The following is a 23,468-nucleotide window of genomic DNA, read 5'->3' on the forward strand; positions in this document are numbered from 1 at the left end:
AAGGAAAAGGACACCTATGGGAGTGGATGACACAGTCTCATATCCCAGTTGGTGGTTGGGATTTAGCCAGAGCTGGTGGAGGTGGCAAAGTCATCTGGGTACCTCTTTCTGGCCTGGTCTGGTCCGGACAGCTCTCAGGGTTAGGACGACAAAGTCTCAGTGGTGTCATGGTGGATCCCGGGGTCCTGGTGGATAGTAGAAATGGCAGCGTGTGACTCCTTTCCCTGTTCTCCCATCTTTCTGCCTGTGGTTGTTGACAGGCAGCTTCCTGATTCTTTCCCCAAACCTCAGAAGGAAGTGATTGGCAGTAAAGCCCAAGCCCTTGTTATTCTGTCCCCCAATTCGGTTTGATTTTCAACTCACCCATTTTGGTCCACTGACTTTCAGTCCCACACGTCTCTTGTTTACCAGGCATGACCTTAACACAGTCTTTGAGTTATAGAGGGGAGGGATAGCTCAGTGGTTTGAGCATTGGCCTGCTAAACCCACATTTGTGAGTTCAATTCTCAAGGGGACCATTTAGGGAACTGGGGTAAAAAATCTGTCTGGGAATTGGGCCTGCTTTGAGCAGGGGGTTGGACTAGGTGACCTTCTAACCCTGATAGTCTATGACATTAATCAGTCTTCTTGTTTGGCTTAATTCAGTCTGTCTCCTTTTTTGCATCTTTTCCTGTCCACGTTTGTTATCAGTTATTGTGACATTTTATGAACTTTCACTCACATCTTACAATCGAGCTCACACTTGGGGTAAATTTGAATGTTCAATTATTACAACAGTTCTGGTCCTAGCTCTGCTACTGGGTGACCGTGGGCAAGTCATGTCACTCTCTAGCTCAGTTTCCCCATCTGTAAACTGGGGATAATGAGACTGACCTATGTAACACACTTTGAAGTCTACCGCTGAAAGAGCTAGGTATTATCTTAAGGGGGTGGGCTACACACCTTCTTGCCATTCACTCTGTTCTGCCACCTCATCTAATTTCTTCCTTGTATGGCGCTGGATACGGGAATACTCCCTGTTCGGAGACTCTGATGATGCCTCATGGAGAATATAACTGTCAGGCAGCTAATTAGGCTTTCCCCGGTGAGTGCCATGAAGCAAACAGAAAAGAATAGAGATGACGAGCTATTCCGAATGGCAGCGGAAAGTGACAAGGGAGGCTGATCAGAAGAAGCTGCAGATCTGGCACCGTTCCATTAAGCAATCACTGATCTAGCTTTTCATTAACACATTGCCAAGTTCAGCAAGTTACTGTTATGTAAGTGACGCGTTGCAGGTGCAGTTCTTTAAATAGTGACTTCTTTCAGTGGCAGCCACTGGAGAATTTGAGTCAAAGTTTAAAAAAGGAAACAAAGCTTTGCCTGGAATAAGAACCTGTTAAATGTCACAAGGGGAAGAAAAACCCTGTATGTTTGAGCCAAAGGAAGAGAATATCTCTACAAATGGTAGGAGGGGGGCAGTCATGACCCTTTGAGGCTTAGGATCCAGGCATGACGATACCTGGTGTATCTCTGCTTGCTGGGCCTACATACACCAAGGCACTAAGCCACAGTAATGATCCACATGCTAACCATGAGCCTTACTGAGCCAAGATGATACCCCAAAGGACAAATGAGAAGCAAAGTAGGAAAACTGACATGGCAATTTTTTTGGTCCAAATATGGAAAATGTGGAGAAAAATCAAAAAATTGATTTCATGTAATTGTGGGGCGGGGAGTTATTTTTGGTCAACACATTTGTTTGAAAATGTCTACTAGTTTTATCAGAGACATTTCCATCCTTCAAGGACAGGTAGCATGGGCTGATGGATAGTGCACTGGACTGGGAATCCGGAGAGTGTGAGACCTTTCTTTAGCTTATGAGCCGCTAGCAGACAGGATGCCGTCCCCGGCGTGTGTGATTGGAAAATGGGTGGGGGACAGTCTAAGAATTCCCCCACGCCATCGAAGGGCACCCCTGCTTATTACATGTATATGCACTATGGCCCAAGGACCTGCAGGTATTTAGAAAATTGGAAGTGTTACACGCATGATAATCCATCTAAACAATTCCCAATAGAAGGTACCTTTGATTTAGCTAAGCAGCAAAGAGTCCTGTGGCACCTTATAGACTAACAGACATATAGGAGCATGAGCTTTCGTGGGTGAATACCCACTTCTTCGGATGCATGACCCACGAAAGCTCATGCTCCAATACGTCTGTTAGTCTATAAGGTGCCACAGGACTCTTTGCTGTTTTTGCAGATCCAGACTAACACAGCTACCCCTTTGATACTTGATTTAGCTAAACGTACATACCTCAGACGAACCCTTACATCACCAAAAGCCTCTGATACACAGTGAGAGCAATTTGTCTATTTGTGGGAGGAAGCTACCTCCCGTCCACCTCTCTCTCTCTCTCTCTCTCTCTCTCTCTGTCTCTCCTACCCCTGGCCTGGCCAGCCCAGGTGGCGCGTCTGTGAGTATGAAAGAAGAAGGTTGCAGATGGGTCTACTCCCGGTCGTAGCAATAAGAGGAGCTGGGGAAAAGGGAAGAGTTGTGTACCTGACAGCTAGAGAAAATGATAAACAATTAAAACGCCAAATGGCTGTGCGTTCTGTCCAGGTGGCAAGCCTCATGGGGGGTGATTCGGGTGACCCTTGTGAGTGATATTGTTAAGGAAAGGGACCAGGAAGGGTGGGGGTTAGTCGAGAAGCCCACCCTCCTTGCTAAATTAGTAGTGAAACAAAGCCTGTGCCCATGGAAAGGAATGATGCAGCGAGGGAAAAAGGATCGGGCCCAGACAAGCAGGCAGGGAGCAGAAAGAAAAAAAAATTGGGAAACGGGTTGGAAACCTTGAAAACAGTGGCAGAAGTAAAGGACGCAGTAAATGCAAACATGGGAAACTCAGATCCCTAAAATAATACTTGGAATGGTAAATCTGAGTTGATGACGGTGTTATTGTGGGAGATAAGCAAGTGATTTAAGGAAAGAGAGTGAGAAGTTAACTCTGTAGTTACTGGAGGGAATTAAGCAGTGAAACTTTGTACACATGTTAAAAGAGGGTGTTATGAAAAGAAAATTCTTGGTTTCTTTGCAGCCATTCTGAAGGAGAAATGGGCCCTTTCCCAAAGGAATTTCTGTAAATAATCCAGGCAAGAGAGGTTATTTAAGTGGAATAATTTGACTATGAATAAGTTAGTCGAATTTGCTAAAGAACAGTCCTGGTGTGTACAGTCTGCGTTTTATAAGTTTGAGATGAATTGGTGTTGTTTTAAAGTTGCAAAACTGAGAATACTTTTGCCAAACACAGGAAACTAGTGTTGTTTAATTTTGGTATTTAGCATTTAACCCTTAAGGTCACTTAATGCTTTACAAGATTTAAAATGTTTTTAAATAAGACCAAAGTTGTGGCTGCAGCAGGGCAGTCAAAGCCAGGAGAATGAGAAAAGTTTATAAATCTGGTTTTGGTAACAAATAGGAGAGAAAAGCTGTAGTGATAGAAAGAAAGACCATGCCCCACACAAAGCCTTAAGGTGGCTCTGTGTAATCAACGGTCACTTTGCCAAAGGGGAGCCAAAATGGGTTGTGTTTTCGTTTTCAAATCATTATGTGTTTGAAAGCAGGAGTTAAAAGTTAATTGTGTCCTTTTGAGACAGAGTCTCTAAGCAGCTGATAACTTTTGAATCCGAAAGCAAGCCGAGACTGTCTATGTTAATGCAAATCACCTACATGATAAAGATAAAGCCACTGAAAGCTGACCTGCCTATAAAACAAATACAGGAAAATATGGGGAGTAATTCCTCAGTTTTGCCTGCAATCGGCAGGGGTACTTGTAAAGAAAGGAATATTTTAAGCAATAATCTGCCAACCCCAAGGGGGTAGAAACATCTTCTCTATGTCTTTCAGAAAAATAGGAAAAGCTGATACCAGCTGAGCCACCGAAAAATTGTTCTTGGAGTCTTGCTGGGTGCACTTTACATCCTGATCGCCCTTGGCGCATCCCGGCCGGCCGGAATGGCACACGTGAACAAAAGAGGGATGATTGCTGTAGTTAAACGAGATTGGTTTGCACCGGATTTTTCTCCTGTGGCCCAGCAATACTCCCCACCATCCCCTCCACCTTTGCCACCACCCCATAACACATTCTAATACAGACAATGCCATATACTTTAATGAAACCCAACGGCCAAGGCCTTTACACCTTAGTGATCCCTATGGGATGGTACCATAGTGCAGCAGCAATTTGGAACATTTACAAAGGCCAACAACTGGATGAGAAATTAGGGCAACTGGAAAATGCCACAGGTCTTATTACTGGAGCACAGTTAACCCAAGTCCAGGCTGAGGTTGGTGAATTACATGTTATTTCTGCCCTTGGTTCAATGACCCAGAAGCTGTTGACAGAGGTGGTATTGAATACCACTGAGGCAGGAAAGGAATTGCAGTGGGATCTGGCATGTTTAGAAAAAAGGGATTTTCTGAATAACCAGCTCATGGCCATTCAGAGCGATCTTGAGCATCAGGCTTGGCCTACTGCCCTTACTAGTGCTTCAGGAATGCCATCTGATCTGTGGCCATGGAGACATACTTGGGAGATTTTCTGGGTGGAAGTGCAGATGTTCGCAGTGCTCCTTCCAAGCATATGGGCCGGTTGGAGGGGTGTGGGCTTCCACATACCAAATCCTGCCGGATCCGTGGGGAGGATGCATGTGGGATTGGATAATTAAACTACCTGGTATGCCTAATCAATTTATAGTCAGTGCTCCTGGAATAACACCCGACATGGGATAAGGATAGGGAGTTAATGGACACTCTAGCCGTTAGAACCCCCCAACTTCAGTGTATATGTAAACTGAAACCCGGGGAAGTTGTCACTGTTTATGACAACGTCTGTTGGGAAGATATAGGACAAGGAACTGACAGGACACCTGCTTTTCCAAGCTAATGACAGCTGTGTGCATGTTAAGGCCACCACAAGATATACATTTTAATCTCACCACTGCTGCAGGCAATAATATAATTTATTGGCCTGGGGATAGAATTTTACAGTCAGCCCTTAGGTTTTAGCTACCCTTAAATTGGACTTCCTTAGTACCTGACCAGTTCCAAAATTTGCATTCACTCCTACCAGAGGTCCAGAAAATCTCTGAATTATAAGGGCAAATTCATATGCTCCAAAATATATATCAAATTGAAAAGTATGCTTTTCATACAGCATATAGAGTGTCTACTTTATGTACTAAGTATGATGTATTGTGTTCTGTGACTAAGGTTGTACAGCAACCCCACCATATTATTACAATGAGAATGTTAATGCTTTTATTGTTGTTGTTTAGTTTAGGGTTAGGTTATTGTTGTTGTAAAGGACGTACTAATAATAGCATCTTCCATGTTCATACTAACCATGCTTTGTCGTTGTACTCAATTAAACCCCAGAAGGTTGTACCATGTGAGCTAGAGTCAGAAATACTAGGTTTGATGAACATGGAGGTTTAAGATTGATAGTTGTGCTGGAAGCACAAAATGGGGGAGTGTGGAAGTGGAAAAAAGCGCACACATCTTAGTCTTCTAGGAAGAGCAAGGGTCAGGCTAACTCTAACAGCTAAAAATGCGAGACTTCCAGGCAGGGCCTGGGCGAGTGGAAAAGAACTGTAAGGGAGGTTGTTTTGACCTTGTGTTAGATAAGAATGGAATGCAGACTATAGCAAGAATTGCTGAGAAAAGTAAGATATCACGAAGGAATATGTATAAACAAAATGCAGTTGTTGATCATTACTGTATGTAACAAAAGGTATAAAGGCTTGCCCTAATTGTTTATCTTTTGGGGAGACCTGCCGTTGTGCACTCTCCCCCTTTTGCAATTGCTTGAGAATAAACTGCCTCTGACATGTTGCAACCAACCTAAGAGTGAAGACTGTGTTATTCTTCCACACATGCTTGTGCAAGGTTTTTGTCTGGAAATCCAGCATTCCCAGTGTTCTTAGTCCCTTCTTGCTGCCTGGTGTCTCTGTTTCTTGGTGGTGCTTTGTTTTCCAGTTAATCTCTTCCTTGCTGTGGGTTTCACTAGTCTAACTAGTGAACAAACTAACTAGCAGGGGGAGGGATTGCTCAGTGGTTTCTGCATTGGCCTACTAAACCGAGGGTTGTGAGCTCAATCCTTGAGGGGGCCATTTAGGGATCTGGGGCAAAAAAACTGTCAGGGACAGAACTTGGTCTTGCTAGTGAAGGCAGGGGACTAGACTCAATGACCTTCCAGCTCTATGAGCTAGGTATATCCCCATATATTTTAATTTTTTTTATTTTATTTTAAACTACGGTTTCATGTACCATGTGCTGGTAATAACATGAGAGAAATCCATGCTTGTAAAACTAAAATGGCTCTTTATTAAGAAAACTATTTACAGAGATGCTGCAGCTAGCATTCCAGCCATGTGAACACAGACTGATGTCTTGGTGCCACCTCCAAACTCTTCCCTCCTGCAACCTGTGTTCCTCCCTCCAAGTTCCATGCAAGATGCTATATCCCCAGAGACAATGCTGCTGAGAATTTCCTAGTGCTACATGTTCTGATGTGCTTCAGATACCCAGCCAGCCCAGTGCCAGCATGCTCTCTGTACCCGAACTTGCAAGGTGTCCTCAGAAAGCTTTGTATCACAGTGCCTGCACCAGGTGTATCCCCTCCTGGCCCAGTGTGGATCTTTTAGGTCCCCTTTATAATGAGGCTTTCATCCCTCAATAATAAATAGCATTCCCCATTTCCTCACTGCCTGCCTCAAGACTATGCAACGCCTTCTCTACCATGTACCAGCCAGTCCCCTCTTTGGGCAATTCTCCATCCTTTAGCACCTCTGCAAAGCCTGAAATGAAGTAGCTCTGGAACAAATCTGGCATTTCTCATTCTGTTCCCTGCAATCATTTTCTTTTTAAGAAGCTCAATTTTTCTCCTGTGCATTCGGTGTCCTTCGACAGCTCTTTATTGCGAGCTGAAATATCCCCTGCCCTGCTGTCTTTAATATTTCTCTCTCTCTTTTGTTCCTGGAGCCGCTAAATACCTGCTTGCTTTGTTTCTGCTTTGCTTTATCGGGCTCCCAATCCTCCTCTTTCCCAGAATGTTTAAGGATCATTTTTCACAAATCCTCATCTTCTTGGTTCTCTCGTGACGCCTCGATCTAATAACACTTTACGTTTATTTGGGGCCATTCCGCCGATGGGTGCGCAGAGGTTCCTCTTCCGAAAGCTCAACAGCGGCTGCCTCGGAGGTGGGAATACGGCAATCAGCCTCTCCCTTCACAACAGGCTTATTTATTTAGAAGGGGAGGAACAAAGCATAATTTATCCTGTTGAAACTACAGGGACAAATTGAAATAGGCAGGATGTAATTGGCCAAGTTCGGTTTGGTCAGGATATTGGGGTGGGTGGGGGGAAACGACTACCCCTCCTTTTGGAGAAAACATGGTCGGCTCTTACGGGCTTCATGCAGGGCCACTGGCTGATATTCTCAAGCCCGCAGGAGGTTAGATTAGAGGATCGTAATGATCCCTTCTGGCCTGGGTCTTTAAATACTGTGATGCATCACTGCTCAGGATGGTGGGTGCAGACACCCAGCTCCATCGGCTAGTGGAGGATTTCCCTAGATCTTATATCACAGCACCGCTCTCCGGTATGCCAGCAGGTCTCCCATCAGAGCACTACCCCTGCCCAGCATGTGCAAGCAGCTAACAGCACAGTCTGGGCTGAGAGGGCTGCCAGACAGCTTGGTTTTCTTTCTGCAGTGCATAACACTCGCTGGCATTTGCCTGGCTGGCACTTCAACCTGAAGCAATTCACTGGGATTTACTTCTAGGTTAGTTAGTAACTTCCCTTAAGCCTTTAAGGCAGGAGCTCATATTTCTGAATGAGTTACTGTTACGAACAGTTCGTTGGCTCCACCCGTTGCGGCCCCTCCAAGATCTGCTAGAGTTAAGTATCGCTATCTAAATGGCAAAGCCTGGCTAATATTTCATCTGAACAAAGACCATAGGTTCCCTGAATCATCCCGGTTGCCCACGGGCATGCACTTCTGCAATCACCAGTGCCTTTCCATTTTTCACGATGAACGCCTGTGCTTTTCAGTGCAGAAGTCCAGGGGATCCTGAAAATAACACTTCCCGTCTTCGCCAAATCCATAAAATTCCAGTGAACCAGGCAGCCAGACTAAGCTTGAAACTAATGCGGAACCAACGAACCTTTTACGCTTCATATGTATTCTAGCCAGAAGAGCTATTGCAGGTTCTTCTACGGCATTTGTCACTGTGAAATCAAAGTGCTGAATTTGGACTATTTAGAAACCAGATCCAACCCCCTCAAAGTATCAAACCCAACAAAATCTTTCCCACTGGTAGAGACAACTTTATAATTTTTAGTTCCCCTCTGACCTACTTCAGCCAGTGTCCAGTTCTATGATACTTCTGCAATAGACAATGACAAGGAGGATTTTTGCTAATCATCTGCTCTTATAGATCGTAATATGCCGGCAAATGTGTATGTGCATTACCGCCATCTACTGGAGGGAGGTAGAACTGCTTAAACAAGTGTCATAGGCCCCACACTGCTAAGAGTTAGCTATGATGCGTTCTTTTTTAGGACAAAGAGGTAAGGGACTCTACTCTCAGGGCCGGAGGACATGGGTTCTGCCCTCGCTGTCAGTGGCATAGCAATAAGAGGCCCTGGTGCACAGCATGGAAAGAAGCGGGATCCCTACCTGTGGGATTGTTGCTGTATTTATACATGGATCCGAAATCTTTTGGGGCACATCACAGGCGTCGGTTTTGTTGTTCGAGGTGAACATAGCACTGGTTAGAGATTGGCCGGGATTTGGAGTGCCATACGCCTCCTGCTAACTCTGGGGCGTGCAACCCGGGATCAGACTCTGCACCTGAACTCGGCCACTCAGGCCTGTCTCTGGTGCAGGTGACGTGCTGGGTTGACAGCCCTCAAGACTGAAAACCTCGAGCCACGCATGCCATAGATGCTATAGAGAGCAAAATGAAATTCAATGAGTACAAATGTGAGGTGCTACACTTAGGGAAACAAAACCAAATGCACCACTACAGACTGGCAGATAATTGGCTTGGTAGCAGCATCGCTAAGAACATAAGAACATAAGAATGGCCGTTCTGGGTTAGACCAAAGGTCCATCCAGCCCAGTATCCTGTCTACCAACAGTGGTCAATGCCAGGTGCCCCACAGAGAGTGAACCTAACAGGTAATAATCAAGTGATCTCTCTCCTGCCATCCATCTGCACCCTCTGACAAAGAGAGGCTAGCATCTGGGAGTTGTGGTGGATCACAACCGCAACATGAGTCAGCAATGAGATGCTGTTGCAAAAAAAAAAAAAAAAAAAAAGCAAATGCAATTTTGGGTTGCATTATCAGAGGCATAGCACGCAAGTCACGGGAGGTGACAGTACCGCTCTACTCGGCGCTGGTTAGGCCTCAGCTGGAGAACTGTGTCCAATTTTGGTCACCAATGTATAGAAAGAATTCAGAGAAACTGGGAAGGATCTGGAGGCGAGCGACAAAGATGATCAAAAGGGTGGAACACAAGCCAGATGAGCAAAGGCTGAATGAACTGGGTTTGTTTACTTTGGAAGAGAGGAGATTAAGGGGGCACATGATAGTGCTCTTCAAATACTTGAAAGGCTGCCATAAAAAAAGATGAAGAAAAATTGTTCTTTCTTGCCACAGAGGGCAGGACAAGAGGCCATGGGTTCAAACTACAGCAGAGCAGATTCAGATTAAATCTCAAGAAAAACTTCCTAACTCTAAGACCAGTAGGAAAGTGGAACAGGCACCTAGGGAGGTCGTGGAAGCTCCTTCATTGGAGGTTTTCAAAAGGAGGCTGGAGAACCATCTGCCTGGGATGGTTTAGTCACAACAAATCCTGCATCTTGGCAGGGGTTAGACTCGCTGACCCTAGCGGTCCCTTCTAGCCTTATGATTCTATGCAGTATGGGCAGGAACAAAGCCTCCTTCCCCTCAGGGCCCAGTCCTGAACTGGATGGACCTGCTGTAATTCAGGGGGAGGCTGTTACGAGTAGTGGGATTTAATATGTGCATTATAGTAGGGCCTGGAGGCTCATTGCGCTAGGTGCTGTACATACACACAGTAAGAGACAGTCTTTACAACAAAGAGCTTCCAATCGAAACAAACAAGACAGACAGCAAGTTGAGGACCAGAAGCACCGTATGGGGGAAACAGAGGCAGAGACAGACCAAGTAACTAGCCCAAAGTCACACAGAAAGTCTGTGGCAGAGCTAGGAACTGAATGGAGGTCTCCTAAATCTTAGTCAATGGCCTTAATCATATAGCAGCAACTTTCTTCTTCTGGTAGTGATAGAGGCCCATTCTCCAGGGCCCACTTAGGGTTTGACAGTTCCATTGCTGGCTAAGGTGTCACTTGGGGCGGTGAGTTTGTGGTGCGCATTCCAGTCAATTAGCAAATGGACTGAGGGCGCCGACTCCGTCCACACAGGTCACCAAACAGCCATTGGATAGTGAACAATCCAGGACGCCATGGGCCTGGGACCACTGTCAAATTGGTCACCTGGAGGTAAAAATCCACTGTCTATTGCCAGTCCTGCAGGCTACTCAGTCCTCCATGCCCAGCTGTCCCGACAGAGAACTGCTTAATCTTATCTCCGCCGGTTCTGCTGAGCAAATACAAACACCTCCTCTCCCTGGCAAACTGCCAGCGTATGGCAGATGACAGAATGCATATGCAATGCCGGGGGACCATACTGAAAGGCACAGCATATCCACACTCCTTAATAGTACCATCTGTGCAACTTCATGCCAGGTCCGGGGATGTGCCTTCTATGTTGGCTGTGCAGGGCCAAATCTCGGGCTATGCTAGACCAATTCCGGGCTGACTCCTGGTCCCGGCACATCTGCAGAACCGATCCAGCTGGAGGCATGTGACCACGGCGCTGCACAGCTCAGCTCTTGATGAGTCGAGCCGCTTTGCCCCTCCTTTGGAGGGACATTCAGGATGCAATGTGCAATCCGTGTAGAGTTTGCTCCCAGGCTTGCAATCAGCCACAGATACGAAGCAGTCCCATGGAGGCCCAAGCTGTTGGTCTGGGGGAAGGATGGTGCTCATCATGGCTCGGATTGCAGCCCTGGAATCAAGCAGGTGGAAGCTGGCGGAAGGGGCGGGACACACCCACCCAATGCTCTCCACAAGGTAAATTTTTGGTGTGTGCTTGAGTAGCTCAGGGGACTCCTCTCTCCTCTGTGGCAGCTTTATGGGTCAGGTTCTGAAGCCCCTCCTGAGGTCCCTTCCAACCCTGATATTCTATGAGTCTATGAATATGGGGCAGCATGCTAGGTAGTGGTCTAAGCACATCTGCTGTCTATCCAATGGGCCGTTGTGCCAATGAGGAGCATGGCATCTCCCTTCCTGCAGTTTAATTGTTTTTAAAGCTGTGAATAATGCTCAATTTAGATGCAATTTTTTCCTCATCCTTGAATCGCTTTGTGTTTGAGGCACCATCAAAGGAAAGTCAGGGTTTTTTTTTTTTTTGAAAAATGTAGATTTTGAAAGTACTCTAATACTCTGAACGAGAAGGCTGTCTAAAAAGGCAGGTTAGGCTCAGAGCAGCAGAGATAATGCTCGTTTTCAAATGCAAGCTGGGAAATATTTACTCTTTGTTCCGAGCTGCCAGCTCCAAGGTGACATTTCCTTCTGTCTCACTCCAACCCGTCACTCCTGGTCCTTCCCGAGATGCCTCTCCATTCCCTAACACACATGTGTCCAAAAACACGTGTGCTGATCCTTCCTAAAACACTGCCAGCACCGGAAGGCAATTTGCGTGTTTGTTTACCCATAGTGCTTTGCACTGTTTTACTCTACTTCAGGAATGTTGCTGCTCGCGTGCAATGGTTGTCAAGCCTTGATAGCCCCTTGGACACTTATGGTGGGAGATTTGAGTTCCCCACGCTTATTGGCACAGCCAGTTTCATCTATCCAAAGCTTTTAAGGTCAGAAGGGACAAATAGATCATCTAGATTGACCCCCTGTATAACATATGCCATAGAAAGGTTTGTTGTGGCAGTTCACCATTATATCTGCGTTGAGTGTTCAGTTATAGAATGTGGGTTCTTAACACAGGAGCTTTGAATTGGCTTCAAGGGGCCATGCCCTCTCTTTCTTTTCTAGATAGCTAAATGGGAAGGGTCCTCTTGTCTAGATGGGAAGGGGTCAAGAAGCCCTGTGACAGAATACAGCAACCTATTAGATCATTTAGTCTGTTGCTCAGGCAATTCAGAATTGGACCCAGCCCTTTATAAAATCTGGGCTTGACTCAGGGGTAGTTTAGATGTCTTCAGTCCATTGGAGCAACCTGCGTGAACTTGGAGGGAGGAACTCAGGCTGCAGGAAGGGTTTGGAGCAGGCACCAGGAAGTCGGTCTGTGTACACATGGCTGGAAAGTTCAACTCTGTAAATAATTCCTTTAATACAGAGTCACTTTAATTGAACAAGAATGGAGCCCTCACATAGCATTACCCAGCATGCAATGCTTGAAACATTAGCCAGGGGGTTCTAGCATTTCCCTTGGGAAAATATCAGTCTCTCTAATAGATTGCACTGGAGGGGGAGGAATTCTTCCACCCCAGTGTTAGGACTAACTTTCCCTTTGCTACCTCCCAACCTTTTAGTTTTCCTTTTGCCCCTTTGTTTTGATAAGCAAAAACATGGGTTTCCTGTACACAGAAATAGAGGCTCCAATTCCCAACAGTTACCAAGGAACACTCAGCAGGTTGCAAACCTGACTTGATGCCCCCTGATCCTGGCCCACCTGTGTGCCAGGTCAGGCCTCTGGCATAACTCAAAGCAGTCTTCATCCAGCTGCCAGTAGTCCGTACCGCTGGTAGAGCAGCCAGTGATCAGTAGAGAAACCACAGACATGCCTTCTTCCCCTTGGGACAGCTCTCCACTACCAGAGGATCACAACCCAGGCTGGAGTGAGCCGCCCGTGGCTGGATACTCCACCAGGGGTACCCAGGGTTGTGAGGCACCTTGCTACCACTTGCTCTTAGCGTGAGGGAGTCTTGTCTTGCTGGATGTGGGTCAATTCCCTGAATTCACCAGCCTCTGCAGGCCTTGTCCTCTCTGCAGATTAGTAATAAGCACATGATTAAACTGAGCATTCCCTTATCGAGACAGCTCACTCCAAGCCCTTTTCCCGGCCTCTGGAACCAGTTTGACTGAGATCCTTTCTCATAAGCTCAAGCCTGCTGGTGGCTTGTCCACACAGACTGAAGGAATACCTGGGGGTCCCCCTGCACCCCAGCTACAGTTTCAAATGTTCGCTAGTCCCCCCCCTGGATAGGATAACCCTGCTGGTTTTGTTTTTTCCTGCTGTCCCCCTCCACCTGTTGATTAGCACTGTGCCCTCTGACAGTTGGCGTCGAGAGGTCCTTGGGTCAGACCGTTTCATCGCAGAGGGGTGGCAACTGAATTGCCCCTCCCCTTGCTTTGGGGTGCAGGGCAAGTGCATACGGCCGGTCTCCCACTGCTGCACGCCCTGGGTGGAATCTGGCTCCCAGTGCCAGTGAGGGAGCACTTGCCCTTTCTGGCCCTGCAGCGCAGCGTTTGCCAGTCAGCACAAGTCTAAAAGCAAGACACAGCGGGCGCTAAGAAGCTGGAAATTAGTCCCTTTCAGTTCCTCCTGCTCCACTTCTCTCCGCCTTCCTCCCCCAGTCCCTTCTGTAGCTGGCCACAGCAAGGGAGGAATTCCTGCCTAATTAAGGCTTCTCTTTGGTGAGTGATTGCAGAGCACTTTGCGAGCTCTCTTGGCACAAAGGAGGCTACATTAGAGAGTGGTGTGGCCTTCACTCTCCCCCCCCACTGATGGAAAGTGTTCTTCTGGGTTTCCGGGAAAGTCTCTTTTCTCCCCAGGAGGTTTGAAGAGGTGACTCAGTGGCCGCTCTGATCTTTATTGTTTGCCAGCATAAAAGCTCACAGTAAAGCAGTATACTGTGCTAGTGCTGACAAAGGGAGGGTGGGGGGGGGGGACACATGCTTCCTGTGAGGAGCCTGGTCACTGTCTGAACTTTCAAGAGCAGGATGTTCACTTAAAGGGACACCATTATCTTCAGGGAAGTAAATCCCCTGTAGAGGTGAAATATTTGAACCTACATCTGCTACGAGTAACCTTCAAGATTGCTACAGCTGAGAGAGACTGTAGGAAAAAATGTGTTTTCCTGCCATTTGAATGTATTGCATTTGTACCTTTGATGGCATAAGCCATATTAGGAGCATGTGCACCTCTATCACCCTCTAGTGGGGGCTGGTCCACAACAGGATAAGCACCTACTACAGCTGCCAGCTAAGGGAGTCACTCTGATACACAGCAGTCATTGCAAGGCCCTTTGCTTCATATCCCCTTCCTACCTATCGTGTACCAGTCATTGTTCAGATACCAGCTTCCACCTGCACCTGGCCCATGGTGCCAGCCTCCATCAGCCACTGGTTACATTTTCAGACAAGCCCCTTCATGCGGTCTCCCACGGCACCCCTCACACTTGGCAGGAGCTGCTCTGATACGTCTGCAAAACTAACTCATTGTCCTCCTCCAGACTCTCCTCTGCCATGGTGCCTACAAAACACCTGACAACACTTAGGTTGTTGGTGTGGAGACCTCAGTCTAGCATGCTGGGAAATCCTGGTGTATTGTTTCCTTGTACAGCCCTCTCTGTAGGTATCAAACTGCCCTCTCTTGTCCCATACTTCAGTTGCAAGCTGTTCAGGGACAGGGGCTTCCTCTTTGTTCTGGTTTGTACAGAACCTAGCACAATGGGATTTTGGTCCACAAGTAGGGCTCCTAAATGCTACCACCACAACAGTACCAGAACTGGAGGGTATCGGGGGCCCACTTTTTAAAATGAGCATAGTTTGGGGCAATGGGGGGGGATGATCATCATTATTAGTCCCCCCCCAACCCCCACTGCAAATCACAGCCCCTGCCAGCACCATTCTCCGCCTACCTGAGATTTGCAGTTCAGTGGGTCAATGCTGCCCCCTGCCATCCCAAACTACACCCATGTTAAAAAGATGGGGGCATGGCCCCCCAGACTCCTTCCAGCACCAGTACCCCCTCCCACCCTTCTACAAAGGTGCCTATGCTCTTGTGCTACCGCACAAATAACTAAAATTCAAATCATAGGACACATTTATCAGTAAGATGAAGGAAAAGAGCAGAAAACTCAGGAACTGATTTTTTTAAAATAGAGAAAAAAATACATAATTTGCCCTTTAAAACTCCCTTAGGAAGCATGTCATTACGTTACAAGGATTTCAATACCAGCTTCATAACAGGTTCATAAAGGCCCCCACAAAGGGCAGAAGAAGAAAAAAAAGTCCTAATTGCAGCCCTTAAACTTCCCTGGCTCTGCAGACCAGAGAACTCTCCTGAACTACAAACTCCCAGCCCTCAAATTAGCACAGTCTTCTGCCTAAATTGAACTCCCAGCCCAGAGTGATGGTAAGACAACTGGAGCAAGCTTTATAGGTCTGTAGCCCCACCCCTAATAGGTTCTGGCCAATCATCTCCCTCCACCTGCTTCACACTGGAGTTTTACACAAAGGACCCGGGTAATCTACACACTCTCTGCAGCTGGCCACTCTACCATGTCCTCCTTTAGCTCTAGCTGTAGAGGCTCTGAAGGTCCCTGGTTCTAAACCTGCTGTTGGCAAAAATAGCCCTTTGGACTGGGTGCCTCCTGAATTCTATTGCAGTGGGACTTGGCATCTTGCAGAACAGATCCTCAGCGTGTAGTCAATTTTACTGCCTTATGGTAGGGCACCCCCTCCCCATGTCTTTTTGAATAACAGCAGCCACAAAGCAACACCTGAATCTGAAGCTGGAGGGACAGCAGGGTGCAGCGAGAAAGGGGCTGGAGTAGATGAGGTGATTTGAGCAAAGCCCCTTCTAAGCATCACCAATAAAGCAAAAAGGCCTTTTAACAAAATCCAGAATGACCCTCACATTACTCACTCCGAAAACTCCAGTCCATGTATTTTTCAGCTTAAAAAGACAACTTCAAGTGGGCCACGTCCCTTTACAATGCCGTTGAGCATCCCCAGTGCAGCTTAGCTTGCTTTGTTCAGGTGATGGACGTGGTGGAGGGGCGTGAGGAGAAGAGACACAAAGGCCAATCAAGTTTGTCTGGGATTAGTAGAGCAAAACTATATGGGTAAGATGAGCCTTCAGGGTGTGTGTCTGTCCATCCGTAATGGAAGAGGGTTGGCTTGGTTTGCAGCTATCAGAGCAAAATCCCACATTCATGCTCATTTGCAGATTAATTCTGTATCCAGACTTCACTGTAATAAGGTACCATGGGCTACCAGGTGTCACATGGGCTCTAGATTGGAAACGAAAGATGCTTGGGTTTCTAGTCCCAGCTCTGCCCCTGACCTGCTGTGTGACCCTGGGCCCATCTCTTCACCTCCCAGTCTTTGTCTATTGAGACCCTGGGCCTGCCAAGATGTATTCACGTGCTTTCCATACTGAGAGTAGTTCTGCTGAAGTCACTAGTGTTTTAGATTGTAAACTCTTGGGCACAGAGACTTGTGTCTGTGCAGCACACCAGGACCTAGTTTCAGCAGGGACCCCTAAGCACTAATTGTTAATAATTAGGCCCCTATATTTCCTTGAGCAAGATCCAAATCCTCAAAGGTATTAATGCTCCCAACTTCCATTGAAACCTGGGCCCTAATCCAGATGGGTCAAATTTATCCCTGCTGTGACCCCACTGTAATCAGTGCATTTACACTGGTAATGAATCTGGCTGGATGGACCTCAGTTTTCCCATCTATAAAATGGTATTGCTCGTATTTGAACGTCTCCCAGCAATGTTGCGAGGCCTAGTGTTGCCAAGGCACTTTGAGAGCGGTGCCTGGAAAGGGGCCATAGGAGTCATTGGCATTTTAAGACAATTCGAGGCAATTTACTGCCCCTCTCCCCGGCATCTGTCTGGGCCGCATATCGAGCAGGTGGCTCATCAGCTTAATCACCTTCCCAATAAAGGCAAGAGCTACACCTGTCTCAGACTCCAGCCCACGCAAATACAGCACAGCTGAAAAAGAAGCCCAATCTGCGCTCTCTTTCCATCTCTCTTACTTGGGAGCAGGGAAAGGCAGCTCTGCGGCTGGCTTCCTTGCAAAATGCTTTGCACCAAGGCACCAAGCAAATCAACAGGGTTGTCGTACACCTGCGGATGGAGCCACTCCGGCTATTGGCAGCTGGGATTATTTAACGAAGCACGGCGTTTTCTATTGATTTTGTGACTCCAGCTGGAAATTAGAAGGCCTGCTGTAATTAGCCCTTAAGTCTCCCATTTGTCATCCAAACCCAACCTGAGATGTAGAACCTATATGGATGGAAATGGTTTGTGTGGCTGCAGACTCGCTGGCTTTAGACCCAGAGGTACAAGGGTGATGACTCAAGTGAGAACATACATCATAGTAGCCGATCAGTGCAAGTTATTTTCCCTCTGCTGGAGGCTCTGAGCATGGTCCAGTGAAGGCAGGGAGGGCCTCTGAGCATGTTCTCCACCTGAATAAGTCTTAACTGCTTTACAGAATGGCACTAAATGCAAGAGCGGTGAAGGGGCAGTTACATAGGGCCAAATCCTCCAATGGGAGTTAATACCTTGAGGATCTGGGCCATAGATAACAATGCTTTGAACGGAGGGATAATCTGGTTAAAGCGCAGAGGCAGGAGGCCAGAGATTTGGGTTGTTTCCCTGGCTCTGCCACTGATTCCCTTGGGGTCCTTGGTCAAAGCACCTCACTGCGCTGTACCTCGGTTTCCTCCCCTGTAAAATGGGGCTGTTGTAAGGCAATTTAACATTCAGCAATTGCTTTGGGATCATCACATGGATTATGCCAGAGGAACCTGACGAAGAAAGAAGAGGAAGCAGCCCCCGCTTGCCTTTTATCGCGAATACTAAACGGGCTATTTTACCACTTGCTCTGCTCCAAAAGCTTCCCTTGAGTTTTCAGCTGTGCATTGAGTGAATCTCACGAGCTACAATTATTTATTTTTGTTGTTGTACAGCCGGGCCACTGGAAATAACCTCAGAGCAGCAACACTGCTATTCTCCCTGGCAGTTTCATCAGCGAAAGGCATCCATGTATTGGGCTGAGGGCTGGAGAGCTGTGATTTAACAACAGGAGCAAATCGATAAGTAGAGACCACCCAGCCGGCGGGAAGAAAAGCTGGTTTGAATGGTGGGATCATAGTAAAGGCTCCTGTGGATGAACTGAAATGGGAAAAGACGGCCTCAGACCTGATTTTGAGAAAAACTGGTGTCTGCCCTGGGTTTATTAGGCAGCCGGATACTAAGGTAATGATGAGGGCTATATATGGATTTAGACAGACGAGGGCTAAGAGGAGAAGCAAGCACCGAAGGCATGGGAAGGCACAGGCCTGGAGGGGTAGCATGCTGCTAGAGGTATTCTGCCTGCAGAGCGTACAGCCAGTCCGAATACCTCCAGGGGTGCTGAATAGTGACACTGCATTACTTGCACGGCAGCAGCATCTCGGCGCTCCAGTTATGGAACAGGACCCATTGTGCTAGGTGCTGTACATACACAACAGTCTCTAGCATGGCCGGTGGCACTAACCATCTCTAGGGGTGACAAATCTCGGTCCTAGTGAAATCAATGGGAGTTTGGCCATAGAATTCAGGAGCTCGGCCTTTCTGTAACCCAGTAGTGGTTGCAGACGTATAAGCCTCCATCCTGGCAATAGCTTTGTGTCGGTGGATCCTTGCCCCTACCCAGAGCTCACTGCAGAAGTGGGGAGCCTCTGCATGTAGAATGGGATCTCCAGGCTCGGTTCTTGCAGGTCGTTGTCTCAGAGCCATCAGGAAAGCTGGGAAATGTTTGAAACGTCAGCCAACAGAATGGAAAATAACTTCTGAAAAATCCCAGAAAATCTCTTCAGCCGGCTCTTTGTGACTGCCTAGGAAAGGAGCCTCGGGCCCCGAGCTGGTACAAAATGCAGCGCTCCGTCTGCTAAGCGACATGGGATTGCTGGGAAAACCTCGGTCTGGCCCCTGGCTGAACAGAGTCCAGTCCCGAACTCCAAAGCGCCAGAGCAAAGGGGTCAAACGCTCCGTCGCCATTCAATAAGCCCTGCTCTGGTTCCCTGACCTACCTGACTGCAGCAAATTCTAATTAAGCTCCCCCCGGCTGTTTCTCTTCTCTATTTTCACAACAGACCACTGCACCAGCTGCTTCCAAGCCCCTACCTTCTTTAGAAGACATTCAATTGTTTGCTACGCCAGTGCCTCTTTCCGGTTCACCCGCATTGTTGCTCTAATCACCACCATTGTCACTTGTCATTACCTGTTCCTTTTCCTGGGCAAAGCAGTGAAGCCAGCCGTGCTTGTGTAGCGAATGTCATTACACTTAATGACCCCTGCTGGAGAAATTAGCAGAGTATGTTGCAGCAGAATTGCTTACTTAGCATTCAGCTTTTGGGAAACTTTCTCCTTCCAGCTGCACCGCTCACAAGAGAAAAACAATGGTCCTGAGCCTATCCAGAGAGGAGAGTGACTGTACAAGCACTCCAGTGAGGTGGGGTCTGGGGTCTTGGCATGGAGGCAGCCTTGTACTTTGGGTGCTGGGATTTGGGAAGTGCGTAGGAGGGGAGCTCTGGTCTGTGGGAGGGGAGCTCTGGTCCGTCGGAGGAGGGCATAGGAGGGTTTGGCATCTGGGAGTGGATTCCATTTGGGAGCTCTCCTCCACCAGAAGGGGGCATAGGATGGATTGGCAGCAAGGAGGAGATGCTGGTTGGGAGCTCTGGTCCATGGCTTGAAGGGGATGCAGGACTTCAGTGGAGTTACCCCAGGGGTGAGTTTGACCCACCGAGTTTAAGAGAGAGATTGGAGAGACTGGACGAGGCATGTGACGGGCTAGAGGGTGAAAGATTGGGGTATGGAGAGGGCCACTCAAGAGTCATGGACATAGAGGATGTAGCTCAGTTTATGGAAGTGAATGAGGTCACCTGAAATGTGTCAGAGAGAGGGGCTGAGAATGGAGAATACGGTGGGACAAGAGGAAGCCAAGGACATGGGCGTAAAACATCTGCTCCAGCAGTGTACCGAGCGTGAGTGGTGGGACAAGGCGGGGCAGGGACTGGGCAGGCAGGTGGGACCGAGGAAGGGTAATCTCCAGGGGTGAAAGTAGAAATAAGGACATACCGGTACGGGGCTGGGTTGGGGCCGGCTCTGGCCCCTGGAAGGGGCAGGGCCTCGGGCGGAAGGGGCGGGGATGGGGGAATCAGAGCCAGCCCCGGCTCTCCCTGTACCAGTAAGTGCCCTCCACCTCCCCCCGCTAAGGTAGCAGCGGCAGCTGGGGGCTCCGACAGCAGTTTAAAGGGCCCAGGGTTTAGCTGCTGCTACAGCCCCGGCCCTTTAAATAGCTGCCGGAGCCTGCCAGAGCCCTGGGGTAGCAGCAGCAGCCGGGGGCTCCGGCAGTGGTTTAAAGGGCCCAGGGCAGTAGAGGCAGTGGGAGCCCCAGCCCTTTAAATAACCCCCGGAGCTCCGCTGCCGCTACTCCAAGGCTCCAGCAGCGGGGCTCTGGTGGCAATTTAAAGGGCCCGGGGCGGTATGCAGTACCGGGGTGTACTGGCTTACTTTCACATCTGGTAACCTCCCAGGAAGGGAGATAGGCACATGAAAGGGAAGGAGATGAAGCAGCCACTGAGGGAAGGGCAGGGGCATAAGGGGCTGGGCGCATACAGGAGAGGAAGACTGGTGCTGGAGTTCAGAGGGGAATGTGATGGGAGCTAGCAGGGGTAGAGGAGATGGAACGAGCTGGAGGAGAGGTCCCAGCAGAGGGAGTTGAGCAGGATATGAATAAACCATCGGGGAAGGGGAGGTGGGCAGAGTCAAAAGCAGAGCGGATATGCTGAGAGACTGGAGCATTGGAACAGGGTAGAAACACATTGTCAATAGCTTCCCTCTCGGCACGGCTAGCAGGTGCATCTGCTGCCAGCCCCAACTGAAACCAAAACATGCAGAGATGCCGGAGGATTGCTGCCAAAACCCAAACTTGATCGAAACTCCAAGAAGGTTCTGAATTTGGCGGAGAAAGTTCATCCTCACCCTTCCTGCGGGCAAACCGTTTTGCTGGGTCCCAGCATTGAACGCAGGCAGGTTATATTTATTGATCTTTATTTGCGGTTGCACCAGTGTAAACTTTAAACACACCCCATGCATTTAAAACAACCCTCCCAAAGTACAATACAGTAAATCTTAATGCAGGGCTCCTCAACAATACAACCTGCCTGCCCAACAGTAACAACACCCAGCTCTGATTTAGCACTCTCAGCTGCAGGTCTCAAAGAGATCTTGTCACAAACAAAACTGTATTGTTATCCCCATGGCAAAACTGAAGCACAGATTGGGGAGGGGACTTGCCGAGGGTCTCACAGCAGAGCCAAGAACAGATCACAGGTCTCCTGTGCTCTGTGCTTAGTGCTGTATCCACTGGGCCATCCTGCCTCACCAAGGCTGGTATTACAATCATAGAATCATAGACAGTAAGGTCAGAAGGGACCATTATGATCTTCTAGTCTGACATCCCGCACAACGTAGGCCACAGAATCTCACCCACCCACTCCTGTAACAAACCCCTGACCTGTGTCTGAGCTATTGAAGTCCTCAAATCGTGGTTTAAAGACCTCAAGGTGCAGAGAATCCTCCAGCAAGTGCCCCGTGCCCCATGCTGCAGAGGAAGGTGAAAAAACCCCAAGGCCTCTGCCAATCTGCCCTGGAGGAAAATTCCTTCCCGACCCCAAATATGGCGATCAGCTAAACCCTGAGCATGTGGGCAAGACTCACCAGCCAGACACCCAGGAAAGAATTCTCTGTAGTAACTCAGATCCCACCCCATCTAACATCCCATCACAGGCCATTGGGCATATTTACCGCTAATAGTCAAAGATCAATTAATTGCCAAAATTAGGCTATCCCATCATACCATCCCCTCCATAAACTTATCAAGCTTAGTCTTGAAGCCAGATATGTCTTTTGCCCCCACTGCTCCCCTTGGAAGGCTGTTACAGAACTTCACTCCTCTGATGGTTAGAAACCTTCATCTAATTTCAAGTCTAAACTTCCTGATGGCCAGTTTATATCCATTTGTTCTTGTGTCCACATTGGTATTGAGCTTAAATAATTCCTCTCCCTCCCTGGTATTTATTCCTCTGATATATTTATAAAGAGCAATCATATCTCCCCTCAGCCTTCTTTTGGTTAGGCTAAACAAGCCAAGCTCTTTGAGTCTCCTCTCATAAAACAGGTTTTCCATTCCTCGGATCATCCTAGTAGCCCTTCTCTGTACCTGCTCCAGTTTGAATACGTCTTTCTTAAACATGGGAGACCAGAACTGCACACAATATTCCAGATGAGGTCTAACCAGTGCCTTGTAGAATGGTTCTAACACCTCCTTATCTCTACTGGAAATACCTTGCCAGATGCATCCCAAGACCGCATTAGCTTTTTTAATGGCCATATCACATTGGCGGCTCATAGTCATCCTGTGATCAACCAATACTCTGAGGTCCTTCTCTTCCTCTGTTACTTCCAACTGATGTGTCCCCAATTTATAACCAAAATTCTTGTTATTAATCCCTAAATGCATGACCTTGCACTTTTCACTATTAAATTTCATCCCATTACTATTACTTCAGTTTACAAGGTCATCCAGATCTTTCTGTATGATATCCCAGTCCTTCTCTGTATTGGCAATACCTCCCAGCTTCATGTCATCCACAAACTTTATTAGCATATTCCCACTTTTTGTGCCAAGGTCAGTAATAAAAAGACAGTAAACAATGTTTCTTAGCCTTCCCACTCCTCCACCTCAAGCATTCATCCCATTTCCCAGAACATGCGTGAGAGAACAGGTGAGTTTTGCAGTATGCCCTGTCAAATCTAAGCTGTGGCGCACCAAAGGAGGGGCAGGGAATCCAAGATGCAATGCCCTCCAGTCAACTCACTCTGGCTTATAACATTTAGCTCTAATGTATTAGCTGGCCACTAAAGCTGATGTATTCCATAGAGAGAAAGATGGGCCCTCCAGAGAGGAGGACCCAAGCCAGTGAGGGTTACAACCAAACCTAGGAAGCTGACATGCTGTTTTAACTCACTGGTGAGCGTGCGAGACAGGAAGAGCTGGTTGGGCATTTTTTGATGAAACGTTTTTCACCAAAGAATGCCGATGGTTGAAACTGTTCACAAAACGGAAGCTTTTGGCAGATCTCTCGACTCGACCTTTTTTTGGGGGAAAAAAGGCTTTGAAATTGTTGCAAGGTCCCATTTTGACATTTTCAAAAGGGAACGTTTCAATTTTTTGAGGCAAAAGAACTTTTTTGTTTAGGAATTTTAGTCAATTGAGACTGAAAAAAAAGTTTAAACAAAAGAA

Source organism: Chrysemys picta, chromosome 2 (genome assembly GCF_011386835.1).
Source record: "Chrysemys picta bellii isolate R12L10 chromosome 2, ASM1138683v2, whole genome shotgun sequence".
Lineage (NCBI taxonomy): Eukaryota > Metazoa > Chordata > Testudines > Emydidae > Chrysemys > Chrysemys picta.